At 40.6% G+C, this 18,652-nt stretch overlaps 1 pseudogene; it reads right to left on the reverse strand.

The window, feature by feature from the left end:
- Nucleotides 1-2,429, reverse strand: part of LOC105514339 — a 21,106-nt pseudogene extending 18,677 nt beyond the window's left edge.
- Nucleotides 2,430-18,652: the final 16,223 nt, after the last annotated feature.

The following is an 18,652-nucleotide window of genomic DNA, read 5'->3' on the forward strand; positions in this document are numbered from 1 at the left end:
CCCCTGCAATATTGGGAGTAATATCATCCTCACTTTTTCTAAATATTAGGAACAATATCACTGGGGGGTGTGTACACCTTCTGCTATTACAAGAGCAGTATCATGTTCTTTCTTCTTGGATATTAGGAACTATATTACAGGAAAGGTGTACAACCCCTGCAATATTGAAAGTAATATCAACCTCTTTCCCCCTGAATATTAGAAACAATATTAGAATACTAGAAACAATATTAGAATACTAGAAACAAACAGGCTAGGGGGTGTACACTCCCTGCGATATTGGGAGTAATATTATTTTCTCTCTGCTTGGATATTAGGAACAATATCACCGAAGTAATGTACACCCCCTGTGATATTGGGTGTAATATCACCCTCTCACTCCCTGGATAATAGCACGGGGCGGGGGGGACACCCACTGTGAAATTGGGCGTAATATGTTCCCCCTAAACAGATATTAGGAAACATATCATAGGGAGGGTGTACACTCCCTATGATATTGGAGGTAATATTCTCTTCCTTCTTGGATATTAGGAACAATATCACAGATGGGGTGTACACACTCTGCAATATTGGGAGTAATATCATCCTCTTCCCTTCTGGATATTAGGAACAACATCACAGGAGAAGTGTACACCCACTGTCATATTGGGAGTAATATCATCCTTTCAACCCCTGGATATTCCCAACAATATCAAAGAAAAATTGTACACCCTTTGTAATATTGGGAGTAATATTATTTTCTTCCCCCTGGATATTAGAAACAGTATTACAAAGAGGTGTACCACCCCCCTCCCCATGATATTACGAGTAATATTATCCTGCCTTCCTCGGATATTAGGAACAATTTTGCAAGAGGAATGTACACTCTCTGCAATATTGAAAGTTGTATAATCTTCTCCCCTCCTGTATATTAGGTACATTATTACACAGGTGGTGCATACCCTCTGCGATACTGAGAGTAATATTGTCTCTTCCCCTGGACATTAAGAACAACATCACGGGGTGGGTGGTGTACACCCCCTGTGATATTAGGAGTAACATTATCTTCTCTTCCTCTGGATATTAGTCACAATGTACAGGGGGTGTGTACACACTCTGAGATATTAGAAGTAATGTCATTCTCTCCCTGTTCTGGGTATTAGAAACAACATAACAGGTGGGTGTAAACGCCCTGTGATATTAGGAGTGATATCATCCTCTCCCCTTTTGGACATTAGGGACAATATCACAGGGGGAGTGTACATCCCTGCTATAATGGGATCTATAACATCCTCTCTTTTCCTGGGTATTAGGAACTATATCACAGATGAGGTGTACAACTTCTGTAATATTGAAAGTAATATCATCCTCTTACTCCCTGAATATTAGGAACAATATCATAGGAAAGGTGTACACCTTCTGTGATATTGGGAGTAATATCATTTTCCCTCTGCTTGGATGTTAGAAACCATCCTTCTTGATGAGGACAAATATATTCTCCATCTCTGTACACTTATTGATCTCATCCTCGTACTTGTTCTTGAAATTCTCCACCAGCCCCTGCATGTTGCCAAGCTCCGCCTCCAGCTTCAGCTTCTCCTAGCCCACAGTCTCCAGCTGCCACTGAAGGTTATTGATGTAGCTCTCCAACATGTTGTCCATGTTGTTTCAAGCCTTTTACTGCTGCAGGAGGCTCCACTTGGTCTCCAGAATCTTGTTCTGCTGCTCCAGGAGCCATACCTTGTTGATGAAGGAGGCAAACTTGTTGAGGGTCTTGATCTGCTTCTTCTCCTGGGTGCACACAGCCTAATATCCAAGCAGAGAGAAAATAATATTATTCCCATCATCTCTGCCTCTGGATATTAGAAACAATATCATAGGAGGGGTGTACATCCTGTGTGATATTGGGAGTAATAACATTCTCTCCCCTTCTGTGATATTAATATCAACACAGAATACGTTTACGTCCCCTGCAATGTTGGGGGTAATATTACCCTTTTTCACTGCTGAATATTAGGAATAATATCACCAGGGGGTTTTACATTCCATGCAATATTGAGCATAATACAATTTTCTCTTTTCCTGAATATTAAAAACAATGTCTCAGAGGGTTGTACACTCCCTTTGATTTTGGGCGTAATATTATCCTCTTTCCTTCTGGATACTATAAACAATATTATGGCAGGGTAATCCACAGCCTGATGTTTTGGGTCCACCTCCCGGTTAAGGGGGCTCAGCAGGCTCTGGTTGACCATGGCCCCAGTTATACCGCTGGCCCCACCATAGCCTCTGCCTAGGCCACCCCAGAATCTGCTGCTGCCTACTAGGGAGAAGCTTGAGGAGCTAATGTGGGCACCATTCCCACTGGCATAGGAGCAACTACTGAAGGCCCCAGGAATAGAGGTGAACACCTTGTAGGACTTCTGGGTCAACCTGATGGACATGGTGGAGGCAGGTGGGCTGAGCCAGGTGGAGATTCCAGAAGGAGCAGGGAAGCTGCTTCTCAGGACTTTTATTTCTTTCTTTCTCTTCTTTTCTTTCCTTCTTTCTTTTTTTTTTTTTTTTTTTGAGACAGAGTTTTGCTCTTGTCACCCAGGCTGGAGTGCAATGGCATGATCTGGGCTCACTGTAACCTCTGACTTTCCAGGTTCAAGCGATTCTCCTGTCTCAGCTTCCCAGGTAGCTGGGATTACAGGTCCCCACCACCACGCCTGGCTAATTTTTTTTATTTTTAGTAGAGATGTGGTTTCACCATTTTGACCAGGCTGGTCTCAAACTTCTGACTTCAGGTGGTCCACCTGCCTCGGCCTCCCAAAGTGTTGGGATATCAGGCGTGAGCCACTGCACCCGGCTGGGATTTTTATTTCTTTAAGTAATCTCCATACACTTTTCCATAGCAGTTGTACTAGTTTATGTTTTCACCAGCAGTGTAGAAGTGTTCCCTGTTCACCGCATCCACACCAAGATCTACTATTTTTGATTTTCTGATTACGGCCATTCTTGCGAGAGTAGGGTGGTATTGCATTGTGGTTTTAATTTGCATTTCCCTGATCATTAGTGATGTTGAGCATTTTTTCATATGATTATTGGCCATTTGTATATCTTCTTTTGAGAATTGTCTATTCGTGTCCTTAGCCCGCTTTTGGATGGGATTTTGTTGTTGTTGTTTTTCCTTACGGATTTGAGTTCATTATATATTCTGGTATTAGTCCTTTGTCAGATGCATAGAGGGTGAAGATTTTCTCCCACTCTGTGGGTTGTCTGTTTACTCTGCTGACTGTTCCTTTTGCCATAAAAAAGCTCTTTAGTTTAATTAGGCCCCAGCTATTAATCTTTGTTTTTACTGCATTTGCTTATGGGTTCTTGGTCATGAAATCCTTGCCTAAGCCAATATCTAGAAGGGTTTTTCCAATGTTATCTTCTAGAATTTTTAGTCTCAGGTCTTAGATTTAAGTCCTCAATCCATCTTGAGTTGATTTTTGTTTAAGGTGAGAGATGAGGATCCAGTTTCATTCTCCTATATGTGGCTAGCCAATTATCCCAGCACCATTTGTTGAAAAGGGTGTCCTTTCCCCACTTTGTGTTTTTGTTTGCTTTGTTGAAGATCAGTTGGCTGCAAGTATTCATGTTTATTTCTGGATTCTCTATTCTGTCCTATTAGTCTATGTGCTTATTTTTATACCAGTAACATGCTGTTTTGGTGACTATGGCCTTACAGTATAGTTTGAAATCAGGTAATGTGATGCTTCCAGAATTGTTCTTTTTGCTTAGCCTTGCCTTGGCTATATGGGTTCTTTTTCGGTTTCATGTGAATTTTAAAATTGTTTTTTTTCTAATTCTGTGAAGAACGATGGTGGTATTTTGATGGTAATTGCATTAACTTTGTAGATTGTTTTTGGTAGTATGGTCATTTTCACTATATTGATTCTGCCCATCCATAAGCATGGGATGTGTTTCCGTTTGTTTGTGTTATCTATGATTTCTTTAAACAGTGTTTTGTAGTTTTCCTTGTAGAGGTTTTTCACCTCCTTAGTTAGGTATACTGCCAAGTATTTTAATTTTTTTGCAGTTATTGTAAAAGGGGTTGAGTTCTTGATTTGATTCTCTGCTTGGTCACTGTTGGTGTATATAAGAGTTACTGATTTGTTTACATTAATTTTGTATCCTGAAACTTTGCTGAATTCTTTTGTCAGTTCTAGGATAGGAGCTTTCTGGAGGAGACTTTAAGGTTTTCTAGGTAAGCAATCATATCATCAGCAAACAGTGACAGTTTGACTTCCTCTTTACTAATGTGGATGCTCTTTATTTCTTTCTCTTGTCTGATTGGTCTGGCTAGGACCTCCAGTACTATGTTGGAGTGGTGACCGTGGGCATCCTTGTCTTGTTCCAGTTCTCAGATGAAATGCTTTCAAGTTTTCCCCATTTAGTGTTATGTTGGCTATGTGTTTGTCATAGATGGTTTTTATTACCTTGAGGTATTTCCCTTGTATGCCGATTTAGCTGAGAGTTTTAATCATAAAAGGATGCCAGATTTTGTTGAATGCTTTTTCTGCATCTATTGAGATGATCATGTGATTTTGTTTTTAATTCTGTTTATGCAGTGTATCATGTTTATTGGCTTGTGAATGTTAAGTCAGCCTTTGCAGCAGGTTACCTTAAAGGGAGAAAAACTATATACCACATCCACCATGATGGTTTCCAAAGATTTCTATTCCACCCATGCACTTGCATATCTGTCCCTAGAGCAGACTTATAAGTGTAACCACACACAAAAAAAAGGTTGAGAACTCTTGGTATGAAACAGAACACATACAAACATATTTGTTTTGTTTTGTTTCATTTTGTTTTGTTTTTTGAGCCAGGGTCTCACTCTGTCACCCAGACTGGAGTACAGTGGCACGATCTTGGCTTACTACAGCCTCTGCCTCCCTGGCTGAAGGGATTCTCCCACCTCAGCCTCCCAAGAAGCCTGGATTACAGGTGTGCACAACCACTGCCTGGCTAATTTTTGTATTTTTAGTAGACATAAGGTTTCACCATGTTGGCCAGGCTGGTCTTGAACTCCTAACCTCAAAAGATCTGCCAGCCTTGTCCTCCCAAGTGCTGGGATTACAGGCATGAACCACTAGTTCATGTATTTTAAATGAATAACTCTCATTCATTTAAAATACATGAACTAGTGGCTCATGCCTGTAATCTAACTCTCAAATCACTACAGATTTCACATTTTCTTATATGTAGCAGTTTAATTTTTAAATATCAGTATTTTAAAAACATAGGCCAGGTGCGGTGGCTCATGCCTGTAATCCCAGCACTTTGGGAGGCTGAGGTGGTTGGATCACGAGGTCAGGAGATCGAGACCATCCTGGCTAACACAGTGAAACCCCGTCTCTACTAAAAATACAAAAACTAGCCAGGTGTGGTGGTGGGCGCCTGTAATTCCACCTACTTGGGAGGCTGAAGAAGGAGAATTGTTTGACCCTGGGAGTCAGAGTTTGCAGTGAGTCGAGATCATGTCATTGCACACCAGCCTGGAGACAAACCAAGAATCTGTTAAAAAAAAAAAAAAAATGTAAGATACTTAAAATTACAATGTAAAAAAATTATTGTGAAGTTAAAAATATCTGAAGAGAGACACTGTTTTTCACAAACTTTAAGATACAAATGAGCAAAACTTGTAAACATTATTAAACAAAATGTTGTCTAAGATCATTTTTGAAACCATGGTTCCATGCAATATTATACTAAATGATATTGCTACTATTCAGCTATAATTGTTTTAGCTAAAGAAATATGCTATAACGATAAGCTATTAGCAGAAAGCAAACTACCATAAGGATATATCCGTATATTTCCAAAAGATAATACATTATATGTAGCAATTTTCCATGGTATAGGGTTGAAAGATCCTTTATGTTAAGAATTAAGAAAAACCAAAACTTCAATTTGAGCACTCATGAGTAGCTTTCAGAAATTTTAGAGACAACATTTCATTTGAAATGTTATTAAGCAAAATTATACTTCCCCATTATTTGCCTTCTCTCTTTTTCCTAACCCCCAGGAGGATCTGTAAATAAATCTTCCCACAAAAATTGTCATTCTGTTGGAAACAGTCAATTTTTTTTTTTTATCATTCCCAGGGTTTGGTGTTAAAAAATATAATATATTTTTCTATTCCAAATTCTTAGATTGACTGGAAACTGTATACTATCAACTGTAATGAAAAATCTTTCCTCTTCTTCAGCAAATGCCATGGTTTTTATCTTATTGCTTAATCAACTATGTTGTAATATAATATTAAAATGTTTGCTTATGAATATAAAATATTTATAAGTAACATATTTACTCTAAGCACAGTTTCACAGATTATACAAGATGAATGCCTGTGTGTTTAACATAAATTACAATTCACTTTCTTTGTGCTCTTAAGTGGCTAATACAGAGTTAATAATTCAGACTGTTCAATCGTATTTGTTGTATTTTTCCTGATGTTTTTATTACTTATTTGTCAGTTAGAACTTTTTCATCTAATTTTCTGTTAATAAGGGGGTTTAAATTTTACTGAAAGATCACTAGCAGGGGAATTCAACGGGATGTTAGCAATATCCAATCATATATGTCCAGAGTTCTCTTCAATCATAAAACACGAGACCTATAATTTCAGCACGGATGCATGACTGTAGAAATTCTAAATTTAAAAAGCCCCCAGGTACTATTGAGTTCATTGTAGAAAGCTGACATTGCTTCTTTCAGCAGATAAAAGAAATATAATTATGGACCTCTCCAATAGACAGCTTCTGTCTACTTTGAATGCTATAGGTGTAATGTTTGCTTTCAGATATTTTATAACCTGTCTTCTTACTAATTCTCTACAGCAACATAGTTCTCCAAATTAATCTTGTATTTCAGGCATTAGGATTTTCAAAAATCAATCACCTTAGCAAAATGTCTCTTTTTTTATTTCTTTATCACATAATATATATGAACTACCCCCTTCAAAGTCTACTTAAGGCTGATAGTAGAATTTCAAAGACTTTTACTCACTTCTGATTTTTATCAAAGTTGTAACTATGGTGCTCACTGGCTTTTGTATAAAATGCTGAGAAGAACAGAATTGAAAACTGTGAGAAATGCTGACTTTATTTCTAGTGTTTATAGGGATTTTTTAGAAAAATAATAATGTAAGGTTTAAATTAATGTTTTATTTTCTTTGAAGGAAACAATGTCATTGAATCAAGAATTGAATGCCTGGTAAGTAAACACTAATCTGATAAGAATACCTTTCCCAAAGGAATTAGACTGTTTCAAAAAGTTATACATACTTTAAATTCATTATGCCTCTCCTGGTTTATAAATACAGTTAATGAAAGTATTCACCAGGGAAAATAAGTATTGAAAGTACTCACCTCCAAATTATTGAAAGCAATAATGTATTGCCCTCATTAGAAAACATCTAAGTTTGTGTTATTTTTATTTTCACATTTTGCCATAATTAGAATAAACAGAATATATTAGCAATATTTGCACAGTAATTTAGATTTGCTTTCATTGACAATAATAAAATAAAAGGAACTAAGTAAACACATCATCTTTAGGGTATAGACAAAAATGCTATATCCACAAAGTTAAATATCTAACCATGGAGCAGACTGTTTTACTATAAGTCATAGAACTGACTTTTTTGTGGAATTAAAGTAAAGTCTTCAACTTTCAAACAAACACATTGTCAACCTAGAGAAGTCATGTATCCTCTTCAAAATCAAATGCTACACAAAATGGTATGCAACTTTTAGTACTTTTCATATGAAATATTAAGTAAGACGTTACGCAACCATGTTTTCTACTTGGACCCATTTAACCTATAAGTTTTTAGAGTTTCCACCGTGGATTAATAACCAACCTAGCAGAAACCACTATGAAAATACTAATTTTCCACCTCATCAAATACAATGAGTCATTTTTTGCAGATACTAAGCAAGGCATACCATCCATGAAAAGACTAATTTCAGGAGAGGCAAAGCTATTGGGGTATTCAAAAGAACATGATAGTAGGCAATGAGACACCTGGGAGTCATCATAGGTATGCCATCAACTCAGCATTTTACATCTTTAGGCCTCTGTTTTCTCCATCATCAAAAGGATGAGTTTAATAAATGAGCTTTAATAACATGCCATCCAAGCCACACAGCAGAACCCTTCAAATAGGTAGATGCATAGTAGTCACTCTCTTTGTTCCTTTAGCAGATACTACACTAATAATTCAACATTCATCTATCTTCTTATTCTCAACCTTTCTGTGCCAACCCCTACCTCCCTCCAAGAAAATGTAGATTTATTGAGGACAGGAATATGGAAACCGTCTGATAACTGTTTGGGAGAGTGACTTATATGACGACTCTTAAGAAATACTTGGGTATTGGGCAGCGGATACTCCCAGCATATTAGAAAATCAAATATTTCAATCACCTATCCCAGTTTTTTTCATAATAAATCTCTCATAGGGTAGGTAGCTTTTACTTCTAAGGAACACCTAACTTACATCTTCTGGTGACTGTATTAGCTGATCTTGCACTGGAGAGGGAGACACTGATGTATAGCATGACAATACCTGTGTCTAGCACTTCTCTCTGCTTAAACTGATTATTCCATCACAAACAAGAATTAAAGAAATAGGCAAAAATAACTCACAATTTGTCATGTAGGATCAATACAGAAAAGTTTTTGAGGCTACTGTGGGGAGGGTGTATCTATGTGTGTGAGTAAGTGAGTTGCTTTATACAGTTAAATTTAAGAAGAAATAAATAGGCCATATTATCTAGTGACTAAAGTTGATTTTCTGAAACCAGAAGACCTGGGCTTGAATACTAGATCTGCCACTAACTGTGGAACATTGGCCAAGTAGTTTAGCTTCTTCATTCCTTAGCAAAGCTGCAATTTCATTTTATACTGTGCCCAACAAATTATGTAGCCAGTCCCAAATGTTAGCTATAATTTATCTAACTCTATTGCAGTAGAGTAATAAATTACAGCTAATGTTTAGTCACCCCTACTGTACTTTTGCAATCACTCCTACTGTACTATTTACCCTTGAAGGTAGAAAATAAGTTTTGTTTATTCTACACCATAACAAAATAATTATTCCTTGGTGATCAGCAGAATATAATGTGTTTTTTGAATTCCAATAACTTATAGAGCAAATCCCTATGATAAATCAAATTGAGATATGTCTCAATTGTGATTGGCACCCATCATGCACCTAATACACAATCTCCGGTTGGGGAAGACTCAAGTTCTAATCTTCTGTGAGGAGATGTAAGCATAAAAGGAAAGATAACCCCAAAGAAATAACAGGTGATGTGTCTCAGGATATGGCAAGAGGATGTGGAAAAGCCGAAAGTAGTTTCTCTTTTCCAGTCTTTTCCTGCACCAAGGAATTGGAGGACTTCTAGAATCACTACTACTGTACTGGAAGTCCCAGTCAATATCAGGACCCACAGTCTTCTCACTAATATTTCAACTAAGTCAGATAATTGCCAGCCACCAGATAACACCAAGATACAACAGAGATTGGACTTGTCTCATGTCCATCTTAATTTGAGGTCTTCCAGAACTTGAGGTCATTAAGCTCATTAATTTCATTAATACGAAAATATGCCCATTCATTTGAATAATCTCACAACAATCTTGTTGTGAAATTTTGGACCCAGGTTGTTGTATTTGGTAGGAATTTTGTGGCTGGAAAAAAATTAACTTACAATTGGATGGCTTCTTTAAGTGTGTTTCACAGAACATGAAACCTGTGAAATATATTTTTTTTTCTTAAATAGTTAGTACATACTATTTTCCTTACTTCATGATTCTCACTACCAAACAATACAGTAAATATTGAAAATTCTTACAGAAAAGGAAGTTATTTAGTTGTGTTTAACCCCATACATTTTCAAGTTACACTTATTAACATTCTCATTCTGGTTTCTGCAGAAAATATCTAAGAAAATGTTAAAATCGCTTAAAAAGAGACGAGGACTCAAAGACAGGAACATCTGTGTGGCCTAAGAGAGTAAGAAAAATATTTGTCTAACATCTTGGATCTCTGATATCATTTCAAATCCTTCTTGAAACAAGAAGTACTTTGCCATATTCTCTGAAACATCCACTTCAACAACACATTCTTAAAATAGCATTTTACTGACTATTTCATGAGAATATTGGAGGGAAAACATTTTTGTTATATATAACACAGTAAAAACTTAATAAAATTCCCTAATAGATATTTCTATTTCTCATTCTTTCCTACTAAATTCTTCTTCCAACCTTGCCACTTAATTTCTTTTCCTCTTCCTACACAAAGCTTCCAGGAAGCATCCACAATTGTGTTTCCTAAACTTACTCACCCTCTTCTACAGAATAATCATTTACGATCCTTTGCGCCCTGCGGTAGCCCGGGGCTGCCCAGGGCTGCGGGCTCCAGGCACCCAGAGCGCTGCGACCACATGAAAGGCCCGGCGCTCAGCACTCGCCAACCACCGCCAGCTGGTTTCTAACTACACCGCCGGGGCCTCCATGCTTCTCAGGGACCAGCTTTCGAAGTGCCGCCTTACACCCGGGGCCTGCCCACCGGGCGGGCGCGGATGGAGCTCCTGGTCCACAATGGGGAGCTCACAGTTGTTCCTGCCAGATGAGGAAAATGAAGCCCAGAAAAATTGAGATCACCCAGGGACAGAGCCTGGATTTGAATTTAGGTCAAGCCCACTACAGAGAGTACACATGCTTAACCACCACGCTGTAACCTTCCCACTTGGGACTGTTCCAGCCCACTAAACAAGTCCCTTTAGAGAAACTCAACTCTGCCTAAGACAGCTCTTAGAACTACCTCAAAGAAGTTCCTTTTGGCAAGAAGATAGAAAGCCTCGATGGGACTGGGATTGTCTGATTTCCAAGGCCCCTTCAGAGGATCAAAAAGTGGTGCCAGAAACCTTCACAGTTTCAGTCTTGTGTTTCCCTGCCTGGCTCGAAACTGCTCAGCAAAGAGAATGAGAAAAACTATTTTCCCAGGGAAACACTCACCTCTAGCTTGAGACTGGGGCTTGCCTTGACACGCCAAAGTAAGATCGTCAGCCCATTCATTTACCCTTACAAATTGCTCTGTGAATCCCGGTGCCGGCCTCCCCGCTCTTCCCCCTCCAGGAAACCCCATCCAGCCTCCACGCCCCGAGAGCGGCAGGTATCCACCGATGTTTACTCACTCAAGTTCATTCGACATCTTCCTGCTCCCAGGCTCCGACGATCAGCACTGAGGCTCTGCTGACCGCTTGTCTCTAATTCTTGCCTGACACAGACATTCTCTGCCCAGGGCAGTGTTTGATTTATGTTGAGGTTTGGGTGTTGAGATTTTGCTGACAGGTAGGTTCCCAGCAGCGCTGGCGCCGATTGGCTACAGGTACAGGTGCCCGCGACTGGAGGTATACCTCAACAGGTGCAGCTGTTAACTCTTAGCCCGCCGAGGAGGGCGGAGCTATGGGGGACTGGCTGGGTGGAGCTGGCCAATTCCTTCCTTGGTGAGGGGGTGGGGGGTGGAGATGAGGGAGGAGGGATGGAGAAAAAAATGTTGGAAAGAAGCAAGATAACTAGAGGAAAAGTACAGGGACAAACAGATAACTTGGCTTAAAGGAAAACTTGATTCCTGTTTCTAGCCGTCCCAGATACCCAGAAACATCCCCACCCGCACATTTCTTTGCCCCCTCCTTCTGTACCACTGGGGAATTCTCAAAGGCGAGAGCAACTTTTCCCAGGTAGATCTTTGTATAAGTTCCCTTTTTTTTGGTTTCCCCTTTAAGATAATACTTATGAATAATCTTTTACAGTTACTCAAGTGACTTCTTTTGGTTCTTAGGATTATCGCTTCCCCCTTCCTCTTCAACACACATTTTACAGATGAGGGAGGAAATGGAGGCCAGAGAGGCAAAGTGCCTTGCCCAAGGGCACAGCTAACAAGGTCCCAGCCCAGATCCAATCTGCGGTCATCTCACTCCAAGTCTGGCTGCCCCTTGGGCTGAAGTCAGTGGCCTCAATTCAGCAGACATCCATTGAGCACCTGCTGTGTGCCAGACCCTACTCTGGGTTCTGGAGAAACTGAGGCCAGAAAAACAGGGTTACTGTTATAGAGGAGTTTACAAGAGTTAAACAAGGGTTTATCTGGGGGGGATGTGTGTTGGTGGCAGGGGGTGGGGGAGTAAAGGAGACCAGGCTTTTATTGGGTGTGAAGGGGGTGTGGGCAAGCCACATACCTCTGCTTAGCACAGAAGTGATAGAAAAGTTGAAGGTGCCTCCGAAGCCTCAGCCAGCTGGTCATTTCACAGGCCCCAAGTGCTTCGTTCTGTATGGGGAACTTGGGAGAAATTCAATGCCTGATAGATGAAGTAATTGTGGAGTAATTGCTGTGAGCTGTCTTCTATGAAGAACAAGCTTGGTAAACCCCAGAATATCCACAAACACAAACAGGAGAATGTTAGAGCTTTTTAAAGAGCTTCTTCCAGGATTAGTTTGAAATTAAATCTAAGCCAGAGATCTTGGCATCTTTGTTTCCCTCTCTTTCAATTCTCCCCTCCCCCACCCTTCTCCTTTTGGCAAATTATCTCTTTGCTGTATCTTCCTGGGAACCTCAACTTGGCCCACTCCTCTCTCTCTCTTCTCTGGGAACGGCAAATGAGGTTTCAGCTACTCCTGCCAATTTATGGAGGTTTTTCAGGGTAAAGTCGGAATTCAAAGGAGCCCTCTTGGGGTGGGGTCAGGGCTCTGGAGAGGGGGTACTGGGTTTGAGAACTCTCAGAGGTTGGTTTCTCCCTGGAGGCTGTGTTGGGGGAAGCCCAGGGGACCCTAATAAATAATAGTAAATAATTGCTAATAAAGCCACCTCCTCAGAACAGCTCTCTTCAGTCAACCTTGTAAATAAAGTAGACATTCAATCAAAAAAAAAAAATCATTTACTAATTACACAGACAGTAAATAATAACCATCTGTATTTCTTCAAGCTTTGACTCCCTATGCAGATGGCTTATCAAAGCACTTGCTTAGAAAGTCTCTTTGCTGCAAAAATCTATTACTAAGAAAATAAGATTCCCTTCATATTATATACACACACATACACACACACACACACACACACACACACACACACACATATATATATAGAAAAATTATCTGATATCTTAAGCTAAGGATAAAAGGCAGACTCTAAGCCATTTTTTATGGAGGTGTTGGGCAAGAATTAAAAGGGGCAACAGTACTAATGACTATTTAATGTATGTACCTATTTAACAAACACTAAGGAAGCATATGTCAGCATTTTTCTAAATGCTTTACAAACATTAACTCATTTAAAATATAGCCTTGCAAATCACAATTGCAATCCCAAAAGGCAGTAATTGGACCTCCTCATGTCTGTGTCTTTCTATCACACAGTATTTAAATTGGGATCCTCACCAGAATGCTGCTGGGAAAGTCACTTACATTTCAGGCTACATCTTCCTAAGCTCTGTCTTATTGGTCAACACTCCTCTGTAGCTCTTTAGTTACCCAAAAAACATCTCATAGCTTAGCACTGGAGTGCCCAGAAGCTCTGTCATTGGACTGAGTTTTTTCTCAGTTTGTGATTACCCTCTTGGGAGTTTCTTTCCTTCACTTGGTTTTAAATATATCCATATGCTGATGACTTCCAACTCCTGCCCCAAAAACAAACTGCTCCTCTGAACCCCAGTCTCTTTCAACTCAGTTTCCTTCTTGACATTGCCAATTAGATGGCTAACAGACATTTCTAATTTGATGGTTCCAAAACTGAACTCGTAATCATTCTCCCATGCCTTCCACAGACTTTTCCATCTCAGCAATGACAACTCCGTCCTGTCAGTTGCTGTATTTGTTTGTTTTCACCCTGCTGATATAGACATACCCAAGACTTGGAAATTTACAAAAGAAAGAGATTTATTTTACTTACAGTTCCATGTGGTTGGGGAGGCCTCACAATCATGCCTGTCTCACATGATGGCAGACAAGAGAAGAAATCCTGTATGAGGAAACTCCCCTTTCTAAAACCATCAGATTTCATGAGACACATTACTCTCATGAGAATAGCATAGGAAAAATATGCTCTCATGATTCAATCACCTCCCACTGAGTCCCTCCCACAACATGTGGGAATTGTGAGAACTACAATTAAAGATGAGATTTGGGTAGAGACACAGCCAAACGATATCATTCCACTCCCGGCCCCTCCAAATCTCATGTCTTCACACTTCAAAACCAATCATGCCTTCCCAACAGTCCCCCAAAATCTTAACTCACTTCAACATTAACTCAAAAGTCACAGTCAAAGATAAAGTAAGTCCCTTCTGCCTATAGGCCTGTAAAATCAAAAGCAAGTTAGTTACTTCCTAGATAAAATAGGGCTACAGGTATTGGGGAAATATGGCCATTCCAAATGGGAGAAATTGGCCACAACAAAGGGGCTACAAGCCCCATGCAAGTCTGAAATTCAGTGGGACAGTCAAATCTTAAAGTTCCCAAATGATCTCCTTTGGCTCCAGGTCTCACATCCAGACCTGGACCTTTGGCTCCAGGTCTCACACTGATGCAAGAGGTGGGTTCCCATGGTATTAAGCAGCTCTTCCCCTGTGTCTTTGCAGGGTACAGCCTCCCTCCCAGCTGCTTTCAAGGGCTGGCATTGAGCATCTGCAGCTTTTCCAGGTGCACAATGCAAACTGTCAGCAGCTGTACCATCCTGGGGTATGGGGTATGGTGGTCCTCTTCTCATAGCTCCACTAGGCAGTGCCCCAGTAGGGACTTTTTGTGGAGGCTCCAACCCCACATTTCCCTTCTGTGCTGCCCAAGCAGAGGTTCTCCATGAGGGCCCCATGGACATCCAGGAGTTTCCCTACATCTTCTGAAATCTAGGCAGAGATTCCCAAACCCCCATTCATGACTTCTGTGCACTCGCAGGCTCAACACCATGTAGAAGCTGCCAAGGCTTGAGACTTGCATCCTCTGAAGCCAGGGTCCGCCCTCTAAATTGGCCCCTTTCAGCCATGGCTGGAGTGACTGGGACACAGGGGGCACCAAGTCCCTAGGCAGCACACAACACGGGAACCCCGGGCCCAGCCTGCAAACCACTTTTTCCTTCTAGGCCTCCGGGCCTGTGATGGGAGGGGCTGCCATGAAGACCTCTGACATTCCCTGGAGACCTTATCCCCATAGTCTTGGTGATTAACATTGGACTCCTCGCTATGTGTGCAAATTTCTGCAGTTGGCTTGAATTTCTCCTCAGAAAATGGGATTTTCTTTTCTATCGCATTATCAGGCTGCAAATTTTCCAAACTTATATGTTCTTCTTACCTTATAAAACTAATGCCTTTAAGAACACACAAGTCACTTCTTGAACACTTTGCTGCTTAGGAATTTCTTCTGCCAGATATCTTAAATCATCTCTCTCAGTTCAAATTTCCACAAATGTCTAGGGCAGGGGTGAAATGCCATCAGTCTTTTTGCTAGAACATATCAAGAGTCACTTTGCTCCAGTTCCCAACAAGTTCCTCATCTCCATCTAAGACGACCTAAGCCTGGGCCTTATTGCTCATGTCACTGTCAGCATTTTTGTCAAAGCTATTCAATAAGTCTTTAGGAAGTTACATTTTCCTGCCTTCTTTTGAGCCCTCCAAACTGTTCCGACCTCTGCCTGTTACCCAGTTCCAAATTCGCTTCTAAATTTTCAGGTATCTTTTCAGCAGCACCCCACTTCTGGCAATTTACTGTATTAGTCCATTTTCACACTGCTGATAAAGACATATGCAAGACTGGAAATTTTACAAAAAAAAAAAAAAAAAAGAGGTTTATTGGAATTACGGTTCCATGTGTCTGGGGAGGCCTTACAATCATGGTGGAAGATGAAAGGCAAGTCTCACATGATGACAGACAGAGAAGAAAGCTTGTGTGGTTAGTGTGGTTAAACTCCCCTTTTTAAAACCATCAGATCTCATGAGACGTATTCCCTATTGTGAGAATAATATGGGAAAGACCTGCCCCCGTGATTCAATTACGGGGTCGCTCCCACAACACATGGGAACTGTGGACATTAAAATCCAAGATGAGATTTGGGTAGTGGCACAGTCAAACCATATCAGTTGCTTCGGCCAAAAATCTTGGAGTCATACTTGACTCCTCTCTTTTCTAATACTCCTCATCTGGTCCATTAGGCAATCTTATTGGCTCTACCTTCCTAATATATCCCAAATCCAACTACTTGATCCACCCTCTAACCAATTATCTTGGTCCATGCTACCACCATCTCTCACCTGGATTATTGCAATAGCTTCCCAAATGCTTTTCTCCCCTTCATCCTTGTCTCCCTTCAATTTATTCTCAAAGTAGCATCCAACGGATCTTTTAAAAATATAAGCCACATGCCGTTTCTCACTCAAAACAAAACCCAAACTCCTAGTATCTGAACTTATCTGCTATGACTTTTACTTTTGCTCATGCTGCATTGGCCTCCTCTAGTTGCTCAGACCCACAAGGCATACTTCTGCCTCAGGACCTCAGGACTGGCTGTTTTCTCTGCCTAAAATACTCCTCCTTCAGATATTTGCAAGCTCACTTTCTGTCCTTCATTTGTCTCTTCTCAAATGTCAACTTCTCAATGAGATGTGACCGCTCTGACATCCCCATCTCTCTTACCCACCCCATAATACAATTTAACCCATGATTTAATTTACTAATTCATTGTTTTTATTGTCCATCATTCTCTACCAAAATGCAAACTCTTTAAGAACAAGGATTTTTGGTCACTGACTATCTTTTGAATTTGTATCAATAAACTCAAAAATGTCGGTTGTTACATTTCCTATTGATATGTTTTGGCTGTGTTCCTACTAAAATCTCAACTTGAATTGTATCTCCCAGAATTCCCACGTGTTGTGGGAGAGATACAGGGGGAGGTAATTGAATCATGGGAGCCTGACTTTCCCATGCTATACTCATGATAATGGATAAGTCTCATGAGATTTGATGGGTTTATCAGAGGTTTCCACTTTTGCTTCTTCCTCATTTTTCTCTTGTCACTGCCATGTAAGAAGTTCCTTTCACCTCCTACCATAATTCTGAGGCCTCCCCAGCCTTGTGGAACCATAAGTCAAATTAAACCTCTTTTTGTTGCAAGTTTCAGGTATGTCTTTATCAGCAGCATGAAAATGAACCAATACAGTAAATTGGTACCAGTAGAGTGGAGTATTGCTAAAAAGATACCCAAAAATGTGGAAGTGATTTTGTAACAAGGTAACAGGCAGAGGTTGGACTAGTTTGGAGGGCTGAAATGAAGACAGGAAAATGTGAGACAACTTGGAACTTTCTGGAGACTTGAATGGTTTTGCCCAAAATGCTGATAGTGATATGGACAAAAAGGTCCAGGCTGAGGTGGTCATAAATGGATATGATGAACTTTTTGGGAAATGGAGTAAAGGTGACTCTTGTTATGCTTTACCAAAAGACTGGTGGCATTTTGCCCCTGCCCTAGATATTTGTGGAACTTTGAACTTGAGAAAGATAATTTAGGGTATCTGGCAGAAGAAATTTCTAAAAAGCAAAGGATTTAAGAGGTGACTTGGGTGCTTGTAAAGGATTTCCATTTTCTAAGGGAAGCAGAGTATAAAAGTCTGGAAAGTTTGCAGCCTGATAATGCTATGAAAAAGAAAAACCCATTTTCTGAAGAGAAATTGAAGCCAGTTGCAGAAATTGGCATAAGTAGCAAGAAGCCTAATGTTAATCCCCGAGACCTTAGATAAAATGTCTCTAGGCCATGTCAGAGACCTTCATGGTAGCCCCTCTCATCACAGACTTAGAGGCTCAGGAGGAAAAACTGATTTCGTGGTCCAGGCGCAGAGTCCTATACTGTGTGCAGCCTAGGGACTTGATGTTCTGTGTCCCAGCCACTTCAGCCGTGGCTGAAATATGCCAGTGTACAGCTTGGGCCATGGCTTCAGAGGGTGGAACCCCCAATCCTTGGCAGCTTCCACATAGTGTTGAGCTTGAGGGTGCACAAAAGTCAAGAATTGAGGTTTGGGAACCTCTGCCTAGATTTCAGAAGATGCAGGAAGACACTTGGATGCCCAGGCAAGTTTGTTTCAGGGGTGGTGCCCTCATAGAAAACCTCTACTAGGGCAGTGCGGAAGGGAAATATGGGGTCAGAGTCCCTACACAGTCCCTACTGGGGCATTGCCTAGTGGAGCTGTGAGAAGAGGACCACTGTCCTCCAGACTCCAGAACAGTAGCTGGGAGGGGGCTGTACCCTGCAAAGCCACAGTGGCAGAGTTGCCCAAGACCATGCAAACCCACCTTTTGCATCAGCATGACCTAGATGTGAGACCTGGAGTCAAACGAGATTATTTTGGAGCTTTAATATTTGACTGCCCCGCTGGATTTTGGACTTGCATGGGCCCTGTAACCCCTTTGTTTTGGCCTATTTCTCCCATTTAGAATGGCTGTATTTACCCAATACCTGTACCCCCATTGTATCTAGGAAGAACTAGCTTGCTTTTGATTTTACAGGCTCATAGGCAGAAGGGACTTGCCTTGTATCAGATGAGAATTTGGATTGTGGACTTTTGGGTTAATGCTGAAATAAGACTTT

This window comes from Colobus angolensis, unplaced genomic scaffold (genome assembly GCF_000951035.1).
Source record: "Colobus angolensis palliatus isolate OR3802 unplaced genomic scaffold, Cang.pa_1.0 Scaffold241, whole genome shotgun sequence".
NCBI lineage: Eukaryota > Metazoa > Chordata > Mammalia > Primates > Cercopithecidae > Colobus > Colobus angolensis.